At 43.2% G+C, this 19,900-nt stretch overlaps 1 long non-coding RNA gene across 1 annotated transcript; it reads left to right on the top strand.

The window, feature by feature from the left end:
* The first annotated feature begins 4,908 nt into the window (after positions 1–4,908).
* On the top strand, positions 4,909–15,088 carry LOC131889325 (uncharacterized). Its single transcript, XR_009374195.1, has 4 exons — positions 4,909–5,238; positions 11,728–11,824; positions 11,893–12,046; positions 12,456–15,088. It is a non-coding gene; the product is annotated as an uncharacterized LOC131889325 (long non-coding RNA).
* The last annotated feature ends 4,812 nt before the right edge of the window (positions 15,089–19,900 follow it).

The raw sequence follows: 19,900 nt of genomic DNA on the forward strand, positions 1-19,900 counted from the left end.
TCTTTTGCCTCACCAACACTCCCAAGTCACTCCTACATTGATCAGCGGCCAACAAGCACTTATCATTATTGTTCGTTCCTTCATATGAGTAATACTGTACGAGTACTAATCACTAAATATACTGTCCTTGTTTCGTTCATCAACTTGCACAGTCCGGTTTGACATTGGGCGCTTGTTCGAAATGGGAGTTTGTCCCACAACCTGGGGCAATGAAATTATACAGGTTTGATAGCTGATAGGTTTGAAGGATCCTGCACCAATACAACTTTAGTAATGAGCCATAGGCCGGTGTTAAGGGAGGTTTATTAGCAATTCGTGGACTCAACTGATCAAAGGATGTGTTTAGGTCAATGTGAGCGTTTCGCTTAATATGTTCACCTTAGATTTTCATAAGTAGAGTATTTTGTAATGGAGAGTAGGAATGGCTACCTAAGCGAGGTGAGCCTTGTAAATGAATGGCAGATCAATAGAACATGCTCTCGAGCACAATGTTCCATTCGTGCTTGGCAAGTTCGCAAGTTGTCCATAACATCTTGTGAGTTGATTAGATATTCTGACGGTTTCCTATGGCAATGAAGTCTAATTACCATTCGTCAATGACATCCACCCCAATTCCAACACACATGTGTTGGAGTGTGTGTGTGTATGTGCTCCAATATGGAACATGGATCATAATCATATGCATATCTCCATCACGTTAATGAAACCCCTTGGTACCATCTTCAATGAAGCACCCGAGAAGGAACAGAAGCAAGAGCGCAAGAGCTTCTAAAGCATGAAGTGGGACAGTTCATAATGATGATGATGATGGTCCGAGGGGCACTTCACATGTACATTTTTTGCCCATGGATTTAGCCAGTAGCTACGGAGCTTGCTTGGGAGTTTGTTGGATGGTTGGTTGGTTGGTTGGTTGGTTGGTTGGTTGACATGTCAGGTTTGGACCTCACGCGACATGTCACAACGGAGAAGGTGCATGGATGAGATGCATCGACAACCACGACGCCCGTGATCCCATTTAGTGGGCTCTTTGGATCTCTAGTTAATCTAATGATTAATTACTTAACTGACAACCCACCCGAGTCGAGCCTCCTCTCATCATTCTCTTTTGGACAAAGTGAAAGTCGCGAGATGAGCGAGATCCAGCGAGATCCCCAACTGAAATCGATATTCCACTTCAAACCGTTTCCTCCTCCTCGAATATTCTCTTTCCTATTTTTTCTCATGTATGCTTGTTCTCTGCGTACGTATCTATCTTTCCTGTGCGCTCTTCAAGCCTTTTCTCGCCCATTCCCCAGTGTTATCCCCGATTCTTTTCTCGGGTTGTGTGCCCTACCATTAATGGTCTATTATCGATGTCAGAGACACTAGACAGGGACCGAAAAACTCAATCAATATTTTGGACTGGCCTCATCAACCGGACACGCACGCAACCATCATCCATCCAACCAACCAACCGACCAACCCACAACCCTGTCTCTCAATCTCATTCTCGACCAGTGCAGTCTCCTCCACAAAAGACGAACGATCGAGATCTCTCTGACGTTTGGAGATCAATTTTCAATACGCCAAACTTGAACTTACCAAGCAGACAACCAACCAACTAAGCGTTGTGTGCCCTGTGTGCATGCTTGAGAGCGAACCCTTCTGACTTGGAATCGTAGATGAAAGGCGTCGGAGAGAACTTTCGGGAAAGCCAATCCGAAGGGGCCAATCCGAGCAATTTCCTGGATCTGTCAGAATGAGACATCAAGTGTCATGTCATTGGCTTTTATGATGGCCAAGCCAGCAAATATGGGATCGCTCCGAACAAAACTAGCACGTCACTCAGACTGCCAATTTGTCCCGCACAAGTTGGTTACTCACTTGTACACGGAAACATCAGTATTATACAGTACACAACAGTATCCGGCGCTATTGGTTGTTGCCCAATTGAGAGAGAGAGAGATGAAATATTATTACCCACTTCAATCTGAAGGGAGGACCATTTTACGTCGAATGAGAAAACCCCTGGTCCAAGGTGGACAAGACATCAGGGATCAAAAGTCTGTGACTAACGACTAGAAGTAGGATTCGTTATAGAAAATCTTGCCAGGCAGGAGGCAGCTGCAATTCCGAGTCAAAGCGTTGCTCCGTTCATTGGTTCGTTCCCAATTCTGACCTAGAGAAAGCCAGCCCAAGCGGTTCTTGACGTCCTCATGAGACAAAATCCCTATTTGCCTAATCCTATTAAACAGAGTAAAGCACGTCTTTAGCCAGCTTACAAAAAACGAGCCTCCCCTTCCGCCTCCTCAGGTACTAATATTGTAAAGAGGCACTTCTATGTGTGTATTTCTAAACGAGCCTCTCTCGAAAGTATCGATATAGCGCACACACACACACACACACACACACTCGCTCTCTCTCTCTCTCTCAAGATCAACTTTTTTTCTTATGGGAAAAGCTCTTAATTGCTTGAAACGACTTGGAGCTCGGGTCTATTCCCTCTGATATCCACTGATCAAAATGTTCTTGACATTGCAACAAAGTTGGTATACGAAAAAACGCAACTATCAAGTTTGCACTTCAAGTAGGTGCTTGACTTTTAAGTCAAGCTTAGCTTGAAAAATTGTGTCCGGATTTTACGAAACTCAGATGTTCAAGGACCATCCTATAAAGATGGATCTGGATAACAAACTTGGGTAGAGAGCCTCTGTTAACGTTTCCAAAGAAGGTCATCCGTACCAGCATTTCTTGAGCTAGTTTCGCCTGTTGTCGTTGTTCCCAATGACTTTTGGTCCCATTCTTCAAGTTCTACTGCGACCAAATAGGATCTTTCGACACAACAGGGAGTTGTTGGATCAAGTCAGTCAGTCAGTAAAGACGACAAGTCGGAAAGAAGGAACTTGCTTTGTGTACTGATTCCATTCCGACCACTGACTTGCTCCTTTGAGTGATACTAGTGATCGTGGTGATTGTAGCAGTCCCCCGATATTTGGATATTGTTGTCGTTGTTCCCAACCATCAATGAGTACTTGCACTTCTAATGGAACATTAGCCTAAGACGAATCAAGGAGTGGGATGTGGGATCCCATTTTTCCTGTCAGTGTTACGAGTCCCTGGGATCCGTTGGGCCGTTGTTGATGATGGAATTAAGTCGAGTAGAAAATTGGAAAAAAGTCTGCTGGGACTCAATTTGGTCACCATGGGAATTAAGACCTGACTGGCGGTGGAGAGCACGCCCACACCCACACCCATGGTTCTTTGTACTGAAGCCTAGGAACGAGCTGGGGAATGAAATGGAAGCCGGAGAAAAGAACCCCTTGGCTTCATGACCTGCTGCACCTCTAAGGGTATTAAATGCCCTCTTACTCCACAATGCAATCACCATCGAGATCCCGAGGAACAAGGCAATTGGTTCAAGGAACGAAGGAAGGTAAATGAACAGGCGAGAATGCAAATTTCTCTCCCTCTCCCTCTTCCCCACCACCGCCGCCCACCACCATAAGCAGATTTTTCCTCATTTTTTGTTCTCACTCTCTGGCAGAAAGTACCTTTTACTTTTGTGTTTATGTAGTGTAGTATACAGAAGACGATATGTCGCAGACCAAATCCCCACCTAGTTGTTAGTGGTGGTAGTGGTGGTAGTAGTAGTGGTGGTGCTCTCCGTTGTTGGCGTCTTCCCGAAAAAGGTAATGCCGAAGGGAGAGAAAAAGCGAAAAAGGGGGTCGGTCGTCTGGTACACGTTACCCACAACCAAAGTTCGGTGGTATAGAGCAGTACCTAAAGTACTACGTACTGTGCGTACGAACGAACGTATGGACGTACGTACGTACGTACGTACGTACATAGTGGAGCTGATCTGCTCCATCCATATTCCTCTAATGACTCTGCAAACACTGTCACACATGATAGGATACCAACCCACCACCAAAACCAAACCAAACCAACCAACCTTTGTGGATGCAGGAGCTCGTTGCTAGTTCTAGCTAAGCGCCAGAGAAAGAAAGAGAGACGAACAACGCGAATGAGGTGGATGGATGAAGGTGGAGGAAAATGAAGGGGGAGACCTGGAGACAAGCCAATGTTGGCTTGCCACACATCTCTCATTGACCACAGACTTAACCAAAAACCGAGATGGATTGGAGACAATGACATTTCCACTCACCGGAATGGACGAGTCAGAACAATATGGAACACCGATCGCTCGGCGGCGTCCATTTCTGAAGCCCCTGGATTGCCCTGTAGCGTGGGGATCGAGACAGGATATCTAGGGTTCCGGGTCGGATCTGTGACAGTCACCTTATTTCTACTTGTCAGAAATGAGAAGAAATAATGAGTCGTGTGCCAACTCTCCAATCATATCTGATGGAACAGTCCCTCCTTACCCCGCCACGTTCTTCCGTACGTACAAAGGTACTTTTGTTAGAGTAAGTAGGTAGAGCAGAATGTACGTAGTAGTGGTGGCCTTCGTTCTTTGCCCTCCTCAGATTGGATACAGTACTAGTGTACTATATGCGCAATCGGGGGAAAAGGGCGAAACGAGCAAACCACTTACGCACATTGCTCGTCTTACTACGTATACGACGTACACTACAACCACCAAGCCTTTGGCGGGGCTCGTTGTTTGTCCGTAAGTATTGTTCATGTACAGCCACCCCAAGTTCATATGATGATGAACTGGAGAGTCCATAGAGCCCCACCAGCCTTGGCGTGTCATAATATTTCATTCTGCCATCACCCTTCTTTCTGGAGCACCCAAGTCAAACCGAGCGTTACCTTCTAATAGGACCGGAGAACGCGGCTGCTATGTACTGTATACGTATACTTGTGTATGTATATCTTATGTTGTTGTGGAGTGCATTTTTCATCCAAAACCAGTTGGCCAATGGTCGGAATGGCACGCTGATAGATTTCTTCTCACCTGGTTTAAATGGGTCGGATCTTGCTTGCTTGCTTACTTGGTTGGTTGGTTGATGGCGCCACGCGGAGATTAGGCCCGATTTGAAGTGTCACCCTATTAAAGCCATCATAATCTTTTGGGTCCAAGTTGCAGCTTGATCGTGAACGAAGTTGAATGTCGTCTCATTGGTGGAATAGAGTGCTGGTGTTGATGATGGGACTACGACATTTACAGACAAATATACACGCAGAAAGACAGAGAGAGAGAGCTAGAGTGAGCGACAATTCATCCCGGGACGATGACTGCAAAGTGCGAAGGAAACGGACCAAGAAGAGCTAAATGAAAAAGAAGAAGAAGAGGTAGGAGAGATGGTGGTAGAAGCAGTAGTTCTAGTAGTAGAAGCAGTGATGGTGGTGGTGGATGTGGAAGTAGTCGAGGAGGGGAGCCTTTGAGACTTCGTTAAATCAAGATAGTGACTGACTCATCTTGCATACAAGAACAGTAACTCACAGCATTCCACTTCGCCATCTACTTTTTTCCTCTCTCTCTCTCTCTCTCTCTTTCTCTCTTTCTTTCTCTTTTTGCATGAGGTTGCAACATTTTGGTCCATCCAAACAATTCAATGAAAGATAAATGAAAACCAGGGAAGCCAGAACGGCTCATTCTTGTGGGCGATTCCGGATGTCTCTCAGCTAGTCAAGGGCACAATTCTAGCTATCAACACATTTTCGACCAAATAATGTCCAACTTAACATTTTTTACTTGAAGTGTAGTACACACTAGGATCACGAAAAATAGCCTCTGTGACCGACTTCTGGGTCTCAACAAAGTTAAAAAATTGTGCATTTATCAAGAACACAAACCAACTCAGTCCCGTGAAAAGGTGACCCTGAATTAATGATGTTAGCAGTCAACTTGTTGTGAAAAGCTCCCCGAGCATCTACAGTGCTTACCTCCCTCAGATCCCAAGTTTCTTTCAACGAGTTGCCAAAAATCTGAGTCAGCCATTGCCATGTTTCCAATCATGGCCGGGAACGACTTGTTCATTTGATTCATAATCCCGTGCCTTGCAAGCAATTACAAAACGTCTATTTCATTTCATTCCACATCCATTCATGTCCGACCTGGAGGACCAAGTTCCTTGTAACTGCATGCAGGTACTGTATCTCACTGTACGTACATAAATGCGTGTATCTGTGGCTGTATCTCTTGGCCAACTTTCAAGGGCCAATTTGCAATAAATCTGGTCTTTGAACGAGTCAAAGAGAAGAAGAAAAATCACTTACCTTTTTCAATTGCTCTTTGGACTGTTTCTCTCTCTGTCAAAATAAAACACTTTTAAAAATATCATACCCTTGCCATCTGGGAGATCAATAGCAATTATGGTTTTCCCTAAAACCAGCTCATTGATGTGGTCATTGGTCAACAATTTCAAGTTATTTTTGGTGCCCTTTTTCGACGGTGTTCCACAGTTAAGCGTTGTTGGACCAATGGCGCCAATTTCAAAAGTGGTGAAGGCAATATAAAAGACGAAGAGGCCAAGGAAATACTATGCTTTGTTAGAGTTTGTTGGCCTATATTAATTGTGTTTTGGTGGACAAAACCCAAGTGGTCCAACTCGAAACCCCGGCATCATCACACTGCAAATTTCATTCACCGGGAAATCAACCTTTCCAATTGTTTTGATAACATATTTACGTAGTTCTTACATTCTTCATATGCCAACTGAAAGACAAAGCTGGCTGAACCATGTTTGAAATTGTATGTATATTTGTCAGAGATTATGGGCATTTTTTGTACAGTGCTTCCTTGCCTGTTTTCCACTTGTTGGTAGTGAGACTCCCTCTCACTCATTGACTGCGATGACTGATCAGTTTTACACATGCAAAAAAGCCAACGAAAGAAGCCAAAAGAATCACAGAATAATGGCAGAGCAGCCAGTTCGTAATACACAAGGAAAGAAAGAAGGAAGGAAAGACGAAGGAAAGACGACGGAACGAAGGTGGAAGAAGAGGTAGAAGAAGAAGAAGCAGTACCAGAACACGAAGGAAAACACTTTCAGGTGGATTTCCAGCCGATCAAGAAGGCATGTTTAGAATTGTAAATGCAAACATCCCGGGCCTTTCCGATTTCAAGCCTAACTGTGAACTGTGAAATGCGACGAGGCCTATGGAAGCAAGTGTTTTTCGTGGCTGAGACAGGGGTCTGTGACTTACGAGCTATTCCATTGGGATGATTCGTTTGATCCTTTCGCTTCTAATCTGAAATGAGCCCGACTTTGAGAGGTTTGACAGGCAGAAAAATGGCCTCCCAGCTTCAGAGCTGTTCAACAAGGAGAACCTCTCTCTCTCTCTCTCTTTCTCTTTCGCTCACTTACGTAGTCCATCTTACCGCATACCTTATACAGATCAAGTGTGGAGAAATGAAGGCTCCTAAAGCTCTCTCGAAGACGCATTACCTCTACCATTCATTGGCGATATCCCTCTGGCTAAAAGATGGCAGGGATCCACTGACTTTAATCAATTCAAAGTGGTTATTAATGGATTCAATCCACTGGACGCATGGAAAAGGAAAGTCAGCTGACGCGGGTGGCGCCGCTTTGAGTGAAATCACGACAGCTGACCCCAGATCGGCCGCCGCTTTTGGACTGTCCAAGAGTCGATCTCTGTTGTTTTTTGGCCATACTTCCAAATAGGTTGGTATTGATGGTTCTGATGAGTTAATAACTTCTTGCTGACTTAATGAGATGGATGTATGGGTGAATCAGTGCGTCAGTGAGCGAAATAGTATGCTGGGAGGATGGCTTTAAAAGGTCTCTTTCAATTTTAAAGTGCTCTTGTTAAGATAGCCAGTAGCCAGTGTTGTCGTCCTGTTCTTCTCTTGTAGCATCCCCAACCAGTTGAACAGTGTGGCTCAAGTGATTTAATCAAATTCCGTCCAGTCATCGCCTATAGTGCTAAATGAGGTTGAAATGGCTTTCCAAGCCATTCTTCGCTCCACTAATGAAACGGAGCTTCCGACCACAGGTAGACTGTAAAAGGCTGCTTGAGTTTAGACCAACTTCGACGACGTCTGTTCTTGTATCATGTACAGACACTGGTACGTCCGTAAGTCCAATAGAATGGAGATCCGCTAAACCTTGGCCCATTTCAAACCTCGGAGACGACCGTAAATGTGAATGGACTACAACATCGAAGTTAAAGCCTCATTTGAATCACTCTTTGGAGCACATCTTGCCATCGTCATGGATTGAATGAATATGGTTGAGTGACAGGATGATGATTCTTGAAATTAAAGCTAGCTTCCTTTCAAATAATGCTCTGTCCAAGAGAGGCAAAGAGTAGAAAAGCAGCCATGAACTGGTACTAAGCAAGCAAGCCAACGACCAACCACCATAGCCAGACTTGGTCCACTGACTTCAGACACTTTATTCGTCATGCTCGATGCCTTGCCTTGAATAATAAAAACTCGATCCATTCAGCTGAAAGTCAATGATTCTAATTCCGAAAAATCCAATGGAGTACTTTAGCCCTATTTCCAGCATCAAACCAAATTGTTAGTCATGCCTGAAATGCCATCTTTGGGGAAGCATGTCAAGAATCCGGTTAACTTAACAGTCTACAGTCTATCTCAACTGATCCGAGCTCAGATCAAAGTTGGTCCTCGTCTTCCACTCTTGTAATATGATGATCATCCTAGCTTTGATTGTGGACACAAGTCCGTGTCCGAGGGAATCTTCCCAATCTATCTAAGGCGCGTGTTCAGTCAGGACTGCAAAGCCGCCTGCCGCCAAACAGAGTGAGTGCCAGTCAGGAGGTAGAGTGTCGATCGAGTAGAATTCGAAGTGAATAAGTGGAAGGCGTGAAATGCCAAAGATGCCAGAGCGGCAGCAAGCTCATCACACGTTCCGGGTCTCATTGGGACCGCTCAAGTTCTTAAGACATTCCAGAGCGACTAATGAAAAAATTCAGACTAGAAACGGACCAACGTAGTTGGTGACATTCGAGAAGTAGTCGGAAGAGAAGCATGGAGTAAAAGGATAAATAAATACATATAATAAATATATACGTGTAGTAGAGGGGCTCACCTAATGGAGTCGACATGTTTAAATGCCGTCGAAGGCCGGGATTTTCTTGGATTGCGTGAAATGTCTTGCCAAGCAAGCGACCTCGACGAGGTCATAATGTGGCATGTTTGGCATCAAAATGGGAAGAAGACAAAAAATAATCCGTGTATTCAAGATTTTCCCTCCACATGAAAAGTCAACATCAAATACCACAATATGTTAAGAAAGCATCGCATGTCCTACCACAAACGTATGCGGATGGACTCGAACACATACACACACGGTTCTAATTAAGACAGAAAACCCCTGACATCTATCGATGACCAAAATGTCGAGAGAGATTTCCCTTTCCCCTTCCCCCTTCCTCAAGTAAAGAAGCTTACGTTGTGAAGTGGCAGCACTTTATTTCATTGGATACCGAACAAATAGGGACGTTTTTTTAAGGCTCTCATAAACGTCAAGAATTGAGAGTAATTGATTGTTAAGTTCTCTCCAACCACGCTCTCACCAATGAAAATTTATAGCATCATAAACCAAAAGCATTTCTCGTTCTCTCTCTCCCACCATTTCACACCACAAAGGACTGGTCCAATGCGATGGACGAAAATATTCATAGGGGAATGATTGGCCAGAGACAATCTGGTTATGAATAAATTATGGAAAATAATAATGAAGCTTTGAAGGATGATGGTGATATCATGGTGTGAAAAGGCCTCAGGGTTGCCCCCGCTCAGCGCCATTCCGCGGGAGAGATCCTCGTATTTCATAAAAGTATGTCAGCGTTATCCCGCGGGTGTCATTGTCTACGGAATGAGGCAACTCGGGTCCCTTGAAGGACTCCGCCAGCGACCCTGAATGACAATGATTTTCCGGATGACGAACATGCTCCTCATCATAGCGACGAAATGAGCATAAAAACAGTCTCAATTGATTCATAAGATAGATAGGAAGGAACAAGATGGCTCAGGCTCATTTTCAACCATAATAGACCTCTGAACATAACGGACTACCTCCGCGTTTCAAGTGTGATTTCGTGGGACACGCTTGTGTGGAGATTGGGTTCTTTGAGCAAGTCGTCTGGTAATGACTTTATAAGATTTGAAACACTCTTCCATCGAGACGGCATCCGCCCACAAAAAAGCTTCACAAGCCTTCTTATGTTCACCTACGGTAGTGATTGTCAGCAGAGGTTAAGTCGTCTTACCCTGGTCACAGCACAGCAACACCAAGAGGTTCTTTTCCCGGTACGCACTTATACTTCTGGGGTTTCAGTAACAATAGTACACGGGTACTTGAGGTTGTGATACCTAGGCCTTCGTGTATGTTGCCTCTTTGAGGAGAAAATGCCACCGTCACAAAATCCCCTTGAGATAAATAATGGCATCATTTTCCTTGTTCAACTGGCAAGCTACTAACCAACTCTGTTTCGCGAAAGAAAACAAACTTGGGAAACATTCCAACGGCGTATCAAATCAGCAACGTAGGTATGTTTCTATCAACATACCTACAGTGCTCATGCTACCAGTTCATGAAGTAGGGCAAGCTTTTTTCAACAACATTGTCGAACATATTAGCGATTGCTCTTGGGGGCATCTTCTCTATGGTGCCCCCTCATATACGTACCATACCTATGTAAGATCGTCTCGGTGGTTAGATGGATGTGAAAACAAGGTTGGTTGGTTGGATGGTTGGTTGCTAGATAGGTTGGTAGTAGCACACTCATGATTGAATCAAGATTGATGACAACGGAGGCTGGAGGAAAAAACAATAATAATTCTGAAAGTGTTTGGGGGGGGAGTCATGCCTTGGAAAAGTGAAAATCAAATGAGTCTTGCTTCTTCTTCCACTTCGTCTTGTTCGTCTTGATCTTTTTCTTATGCTCAATTCAAACTTCGGATTGCGCTGCGACACAACCTCAAATTGCGGTTTGATACACCGCAAAACCAATTAAAATGTACGTTCATGCACTCTTAGCTGTTGCTGTTACTGCCGTTGAGAGTTGTCGGTGAAGTTAAAATGGTGGGAGTACTCAAACTACCTGTTTTGGTGCCATTTCATTTTGTTCGTTCCAAGATTCGCCTCCTCTTGCTACTCTGCTACAAGCAGTAGGAATGTAATGTGTATCGGTAAGTTCATAGCACTGAAAGGCAGTCATCAGCCACCTCAACGTCACCGCCTATTAGCGTGCATCATAAAAAAGCGATGCACACGGAATGCGATTTTAAATGGAAAATAAAATGTGGAGAAAAAGAAGAGTGGATGTCGTAGCCGAGATATCACGTCTCTATTGCCAAATGACAATAGCTCAATTACCATAACCAGGGTTCGTTGCCTGCTCATAATTGGGGGAGTGCGGTTAAGTAAGGTTCTCGAGATGATTTCGGTGCCGAAAATCATCTCCCAGATTCGGATCGGGTTTTAGGAGCCAATTGACACGTTCCTCTCGGATTTCCACACCAGAACGAATCGTGGATGCTTGACAAATAATCAACCACTTTGCTTTGCAACCTCAAATATTTGGCTCCAATTGTCAAAAGGAGGCATCGAGAAATCTAATGTTCTGAAAAGGCTACGATGACAACTGTTTTTAAGGTAAACAAACCAAATGTCTACCATCTCTGGAGCAAGCTAGTTATAAAACAGCATTCATTCGAGAAGTTCAGAAATGTTGTGTTGAGAGGCGAATTGTGTTTGCAAGCACACCTGTCAAACGATCGAATCTTCTATTTTTACTCAGGAAGCCAGAGAGTAATTTAAACCGAGTGATCTTTTCTCTTTCCAGTTCAAAACCGAGCCCTGACTTCCTCGATGATCGAGAGATTCCATGAGTCTGTATTTATAAACATATAATGATCCTCGTTATTTGGAAGCACAGAAGGGTAAGTAAATATGAACGTAACCAGTCTACAGTGCATATCGGTTGACTCTGGCATTGTCTGCCTTCTAGAACGGAAACCATAATTTTCTGCGCCTCTCTCCCAAAAAAGACATTTTGGCGGCCGTTTACACGTACCACACGTAGACCCCTTATTGAGTGATTACAGGGCTAAATCACTTGCAGCTAATTACTTGTGTATGATTAACAGCAATCATCTCTCCATGTGAGTATGTCTCTCTCTATGGCTCTCTCGTTTATTTGGATAGTTGGCTGTTGACTGCATTCCGCCGTGTGAGTTTACACAAAAAAATAGTAGCAAAGCTGTTTTGGGGGATGTTCTAGAAATGACGTCAAAGCTGTGCAAAATTGTTCTTATAAACATCCTAGTGGAATGACTATGAATGACAAGAATGCGTTAGGCTGGTGGGACGACATCACGGTTGTTTCGGAACTAGTCCTTCTTTATTCTGGGACATAAATTGAAGAGAATTTAGCACACATAAAACTGTCACTTGAATATGAAGGATGAGTCTCATTAAAATCAAGTAAAAAAAAAAGCAGGTCTCCAGTGCTTTATGCTTGAGTAACACACATAAAAAACGCGTATTCGCCATATCTTGTTATCTTTTCAGGTTTGAACACAGGAGTGGTTTCTCAAAAAACTAGAGATGAACCACATTCCAATTTTTATGCCTTTGGAGGCTGTGTAGCGTGCAATGTGCAAAACCAATGGTTTTGAGCTGGGAAACAACAGGTAGCTGGGTGTAACCATTTGGTGCTGTTGTTATTTGTTTTTGGCGAAGACCACAAAAATCTCCGAAATAGCTTCCAATGAGTTGGTTATGGTTGTCTTCAGGGTTGCCAAGGCGCCACTTTCCGCTCGCTGTCTGAGCTGCACTAACTGAAGCAGGTCTGCGTCTCATTTATCATTGGCTGCATGAAGCTTGGCCATAACGGCATCCCTGACTTGCGAACCATTGTCGCGATCCCAAATGGCATGGAAGCCGTCAAATCGACAATGTTATGAGTATGAATAACTTCCTAAAGTCATTCTCATTTTGGTGGCTGAACAAGGTGTCTAGTAGACGCAACCAGAAAGTACTACACTTCAACCACTTCCCTATCTTCTCTCACAGGACTTCAGTATTATAGAAAAAAAAGAGAAGACGAGTGAGAATAGAGCCAGTCGGGTAATTATGGCCATTATTTAATCTTTAACTTAATTGCTGACACATACATTTGACAGTTTTACGATCACCAAGTTCAACAACAACAACAGCTACAACAATGTTGTTGTCGTCCTCCTGGACTGGTTCCCCAAGTAAACACTGCATTTTAAATGTGAGAAAATCAATCTCCCCGCTCGAAGAAATGACTCGCCGACAACTAACCAGCAGACGGCATTCTTATGTCTTTTGTGGTGATGGTTGATGGTGGTGCACAATGTCGAGTGCACACGATTATCCATGTAGTTCTATCGTATATAGGTGCATGCATTTGGATAACGACACAATTTAGATCCAATGTCCAGATTGTCTTTTTGATCCATCGCCTTGGAATGCCACTGGAGTCGGATTGAAATTGGGATTGGACAACGAGACATGAAAATATGTGTTTTTCTTGGACATTTAGTTTTGGGAAAGCTTTCGAGCGACAGAGAGAGGCCTGGTGGGTGGCTATACTACAGGAAACATTAAAATTGTCTAGCATTCGTTAGCCCTGCTTTTTGTCAAGGCATAAATCACCCAAGTATTTATGAACCACTCGAGCAGCTTATTTGGCTGGGATCGACTCGATCCTTTGAAACAATTCTGAGTACTATTACTCAGAGTGTGCTTTACTTACTGTACAGTACATGAAATTACAAACTGAGGATCGAATTTGTTGGTCACAAGAAATAAAAGATTGTCATGCCGACGAATCTCGATTTCATCCGACGATCCAATGTGACACTTTTGTCGTCTCGCTGGTTTCCGCCTAACCTGACATGTGAATTAAGTCACTTTTTTCCGGCCTACCGATCTCTCATTGCTCCCATTTGAAATACAGATACACATATGTAGATATACATATGTGGAATCTTTTTTCGTTCCAATGGCAGATTTCGCAACTTCAATTCGAGTCAGTGTCTCCAAAACCGGGCAAAGCTGATGAATAAAATGATCTTGGTCAGACTATTCTTGTTTCTTAACGGGCATGGCTGTCTCTCAAGATTATCCAGCAGCACTCATCGTTATCGTCATAGGTGCACTCGGGGCCCTTGAAGCGATAAATTACGGATAATTATACAATAAAATTCTAATGACGGGCTTGAATAACATGGGCGAAAAGCCAGTCAAATAGCGTCCGTCCTCCTCCTCCTCCTCGCTCACTCCTCACTCACTCACCTTGCCACTTATGTACACATAGTACTATATTGTGCCGTCAAATATACCAGCTGACAAAAAGATCGTGTCTCTATTGTTGCAAGTGCATAACACACTCACTCACAAACATACACATTTCTATTGATTAACTATCCCAGATCCCATGAGTCTTCAAATTGAACGGGCTTGAAGATCGAATCTGTGACTTGTCGAGCCACCGGACTTCTCACCATCATTTGCTCATCCCAAACTCGTGACTGACGCACTCATTCATTTACGTTCCGTACAGTAGTGAATGCATGCATACGTAGTACATTTGTAGTACACACAGTGAGCCGCGTGGTCATGGGTCGCCTCGGCTTTTGGACCTACGTACATCCCTACTTACTGATTAACGAACCAACCAACTAACCCATAAGTTAGAATCGCTAATCGGCGATGTTTTTCTAATTCTGTCTCAAGTTACGGAAGTCGACATAAATCACGGGGTCAAGTGAAACTACATGTACCTTATGTAGTATTGCCGTTACAGTGGAGCTAGTGAAAGGGACACACACAGGAAGTGGACTTGAAATTCAATATCCCACTGAGACGATTTCACGTGATTGCTGTTTTATTGAATATCATAAAGCTATCGGAGACCTGGCTGAACCTCACACTTTCTGGGGTGATTTTTAAATCGATTTCTATGGCTAGTTATTCTGGATCTACAATGGAACTCGGCGTTGCTCTTGACAAGGCTATAAAGGGGAGACCTTGGTTCTAGTATTCACTTGGAATATTATGTCAATGAACAAAAGCTGGAGATCAAAACAAAACCCCAAATCTGCCAAGATACCTGATTTTAAAACCCCAGCTTCTTTTAATGTTAAATGTTAAATTTCCAAAATTCTATGGAGGCCCTGGTTTTACCATTCTCTGCAAGAAAAAAAAACGAAAATTGGCCAAATAAATACAATCCATCACTTATAGCCACGTTAACGTTCAAAAGATACCAGCAAAATATATAAGGTATAAATTCGTTTTTTTAGCTCAAGAGCACCCAATTCTATATTGAACGAACACATATGGCACATTGAATATAAAATGCCACCCACAGGAAACAAACAAGCATGTTTTGGACAATTGAAATACGGCCTTTAATGTTCCCAGGCATATTCACAACTAGAGAATAGTAAATCCTGACTAAAATGAAGTTGATTTCAATAAGCCATTCCAGCTCTTTCTAGAAATTTCACCATACCTTCCTCGCAACTAGCCTACCAAAGCCCACAATCCTTGGGTATATCATAATAAGAATGAGAATAATACGTCTCAGTCGATTCCAAGAAGCCAACCAACTTTGCTTCGCGCTCTGTTTCGTTTTTCGATGGCTCAACATGAATCTTGGTGAACTTGAATTGAAGTTTAATTTCAAAACTTGTCTTGTTCTTGTTCCATGGTCTCTTTCCTCTTGAATCCTCCTCCTTCTCCAACCCCTCCTGCTCATCATAATTTTCGTTCTTTTTTCATTTCTGTGCAGCCAGCACGTATTGGATCGGAGTGACTGGGTAGAAGTTGTGTACACTTGTCAGCTTGCACTCAATGCCCGGTTCACTCTTCAGGGTTCGTGTTTGCATGTTGAGTACTTTTTTCTTTCTCTCTCCAATTTTTTCATTCCCAACCCAGTTTCGAGCTAGGTTTTTCAGCCGAATCATAGGTTTGTCCCGCTTTCAAGGCTCTTGGCTAGACAATAATTTGGTTGGAGCACTAGAAGAACAACGACGACGTCGACGACGACGAAGACGAGGAGGAGTTCTCGAAGGTCCGGACAATGAATGCACTTCTCAAAAGGGAACACCCTCCAACGACTAAGTGGACATTCAACAACATAGGGATAGCCCTAGTCCTGTTTTCATTGGCAAACCTGCAAAAAAATTGCCTCAAGGGCGAGAAAAACAGAACACCAAGGTTGTTGAATGAAAGTTATTTATTCAATATTCTAAAATTGGTCACCTTTCAAAGCTCAAAGCCAAGATGTTTGGGGGGCGGGAGATTCAAGATTTCAAAACCAAGGGATCTTACTCGTATTTACGGGGGCATTGTGTGAGGATGCAAAACTACTAGATTATGATATGGAGGAGGGGGGTGTAGGGACGCGTGATTGAACGGAACGATGGTTGTTTCTCAGGGATTCGGATGTTTCATTCAATTTCATGGCTTCCATTCGTTGTACCACGCTTGACAAGTTCATACTCACACAGAGGAGGGTAATCATAATTATTGTTGACTCCTTGCCTTCATCCAGGCATATTTTGACGGCATTGATGCCACCCAATGTTTGCAGACCTCTCAAGTCAAGGATCTGATTATCCAACTCATACGGAGTTTAAGCATTCACAATTCGTTCGTAAACTAATTCTTTAAGGGGTAATTATTTTGTTCCAAAATCCTCCGCTCATGGTATCATTAGTTGCGAATGGTTGAATGGTCCATCTCAGCAGAGGTTCACAGGATCATCTTCAAGCTTTTGCACACAATGAATTTGCAGGATGGAGGTACTTTTTTTCAAATTTTTAGCCCTCGCTTCATCTTCTACCCTACCTTGATTTTTCTGTTCGGAAATTTATTCGTGTTTAAATTTAGATTTGAATAATAGTCTTCATCAATCCTCTAAAGCTATTGAAAAAAGCCCCTTACGTTGGCTTAATTGAGAAACTGGTTGATTTTTCCCAATGACCAGGTGCCTCTGAATGTTGCAAAGTTTGTCTCTTGATACAAAAATCTCTATTATGATACTTGTAAAAGGTCATTCATCTTTCTAAATCAAAATCCAAGTAACAGACGACATCGTTTTTGAATGAAGTGACGTCCAAGTTTGACGATAAATGAGAAAGAAAGTTGGATGGCCCGGCAAAAAATCCACCAAAAGGTGGATCATCTGTCAAAAACATTCATACATTCAAGCGGAGAGTTTAAGGTGAAAAAGGGATGAATACAAACCCCTATGTCTTTTTTCGTCGAAAAATCGAGTTAGCTTCATCATGAGGAACTAAAAATTCGTTCCACCAAAAACGTTGAGAAGACTCCGTCAAAAAAAGAGTTACCCAGACAAGCGAGAAGCTTCTAGCCAAATGGATGGATGGATGGATGGATCTGTGAAAAGGGTTGAGGAAAAGAGCAGCCAGTCAAAATGGAGCTGAGAAACAGTACAGTGAGCGACTCCATCCATCGAATGTTCAAGGAGCGTGTGGGGAGGACTTTTGGATCCGCATTGTCACACGAAAATTGAGCTTGTTGGCGGGTTCGCTTCAGAGAGCTCCGTTGCTCCAGAAGTCGTCGATGAGGATCATGAGAAATAGCCACTCTTTAGACTGGAAAGGTGTGAAGATTGGCGGTGAGAGATGGTCTACCAGGGTTATCACAGTGTTTTGTATTGGCGTTTTCATGAGGGTTTGCGGATGAATCGTGCATCTTTGGAGGTTGACATGTTCGTGAAATAATATTGTTAAATGGCATATTAACCAATGCTCTTAAACATTGCAAAATAGAAATGAGGATCATCTCAGAGATAATGAAATTAAAGAATCAATAAATAATCGTAAAATGATACATTTTCGCCAAGCTAAGGAAGTCTAAAGTTAGAGTTGAATTTTTGACCAACTGAATTCTAATATGTTATATTTTGGTCTGAATTTATTTACATGCATGTCAACATCGTGGGAAAAACAATTGATCTTACAATCGTCCGAAATAATCCCGTAGATAGAAAAAATTACGGTTTTGATAAACAATGATTTTTAATGCTTCCAGAGACATATTCAAAGCAGGCCTTGAGATATTAGAGTAATTCTTGAAATGCAATGACAAACTAGCCAAAGCTCCAGTCTGGTTCCACAATCGTGGATAATATTCTTAATTTTCAAATATGTTTATGTTTATGATTTTTCGCAAAGATTGGCAATTAAGTATCAGGTTGGGCAGCATTGCGATATTATGAGCTAAATACAGCCAGAGAGCGAATCAAAGTACAAAATCGGGTGGGCTTATTAATCCTGAACAACGAGCAAATCGAATCGGTGGACAATGAAGAATCGGCCAAATTCATCTTGAACGCCCCACCCAATGCCAGAGCAAACTGGTTGGCGATTTCATCCACCATTTTTGAGTGCTGCAGGGTGAGCATAAATCCTGAAATTGAGCTGGCAACACTGCTTTGGCAACCCGATTGGTCGACCATTGTCAGGAGAATGACATAATCCCGGAGATCAAAGTCTGCTCAAGCCAAATGTGAAAACCGGGCACGGCTCAAAAATCGGTTGAAGCCCCAAGAATCGAATTAACATCTCCCGTTGAATTCCATGCCGAACGAATTTCCACTCCCATTAAGACCTATTCAAATGTATCCCGAGGTGACGAGAAAAATGGCATTGAACCATTTTTTCCCTCCTTTACACCACCCTCCAAACTCCAACGGTTCTTCTAGGGCTTTCGCTTTGAAGAGCAAACCTTTTGTTTTTGCATGTTCCCCCTTGCTCGGTTCTCGAATCTCATCTCAAAGTCCCGAGGGTGAGGAGGCCAACCCCCAGCCAATCGACATTGTCCTCCATTACGCCGATGCAGATTCATGTATCTTTCTCCGAAAAGCAGCTCACAGCCCTTGGTGTCCATGGCCAAAACCCACTAGAGCCTCGGTCCCATTTGCATATTGCAGTTCGAACTTCCAAAAAATTAATTAGCATTACGCAATTAGAAGGGACCCATATTGTTCCTTGTCGTCACTGGGGAAATGCCCCTGGTGTGGATTCTCCAGTGTCCAATGGAGTGGGACGACGTCCGGGGTGAGTTGATCCAGGACGAGATTGGCTAGTGGGCAAATACTGACAAGGAGTAATGGATATCGCCATCAAACTAAGTAACCGTTCTATGTACCATCTGCAGAGTCTCAACTGACAGTTGTTCTAAAAAGAGCTTAGATTAAAAACGAGGGTATGATCTTGATCCTGAATCAAGTCAAGGTTGGGTTGTTTGAAGCATGATGAGTATGGAGATATGAATGCGTAATAAGGGTGAGGATTTCGCTCGGCCAATGACCATTAGCCTCAGAGAGGGAAAAGTGTTCAAAACCTTGGAAGCAATCAATGGACCGACGGACGGACGGACGGACGGACGGAAGCGCGAGATGCTGGAGATTGTTGTGAAGATGATGGTCGACATTTATCTCGTTCTCTCACCCTTCGTCCTCCTCCTCTTCCTCCTCCTCCTCCTCCTCCTCCTCTCTGTTCGTCTTCGTCGTGGTCTCCTTCTATTACTCCTTCTATGTATGTACAACTGTGGGCTCCTTCATCTCCGCTCTTCTTTGGTCTTCTAGCGTTCATTCGTTTCGTTCTTAGCCGGCTTAAGAGAGGCACAAGTACTTCTAGATCGTAGAGGTAAGAAAAGTAGGAGAATCAGGAGTGCTGTAGTATACCACCATCCAGTCATGGAGTGGAAGAACTTCCAGTCAAACGAGATGAAGCCAGGCGCTTTGAGTTCATAGACACGTTGACCCAAGAGGAAGAGAAGGAAATGTATCAAGTGTATTATAGTTCATATTTTTCAAGCCTACCCCAGGTTTCTAAAACTCATGGGACTTGAGTTCAAGTATGGTCATGTTAGGGATTATCGATGAACCCGGTTTGTGTTTTAAGTCACTTCAATCAGTTGGGAATATGACTTAAAGCCTAATTCAT

The sequence above is a fragment of the Tigriopus californicus genome, chromosome 10 (genome assembly GCF_007210705.1).
Source record: "Tigriopus californicus strain San Diego chromosome 10, Tcal_SD_v2.1, whole genome shotgun sequence".
In the NCBI taxonomy this organism is placed as follows: Eukaryota; Metazoa; Arthropoda; class Copepoda; order Harpacticoida; family Harpacticidae; genus Tigriopus; species Tigriopus californicus.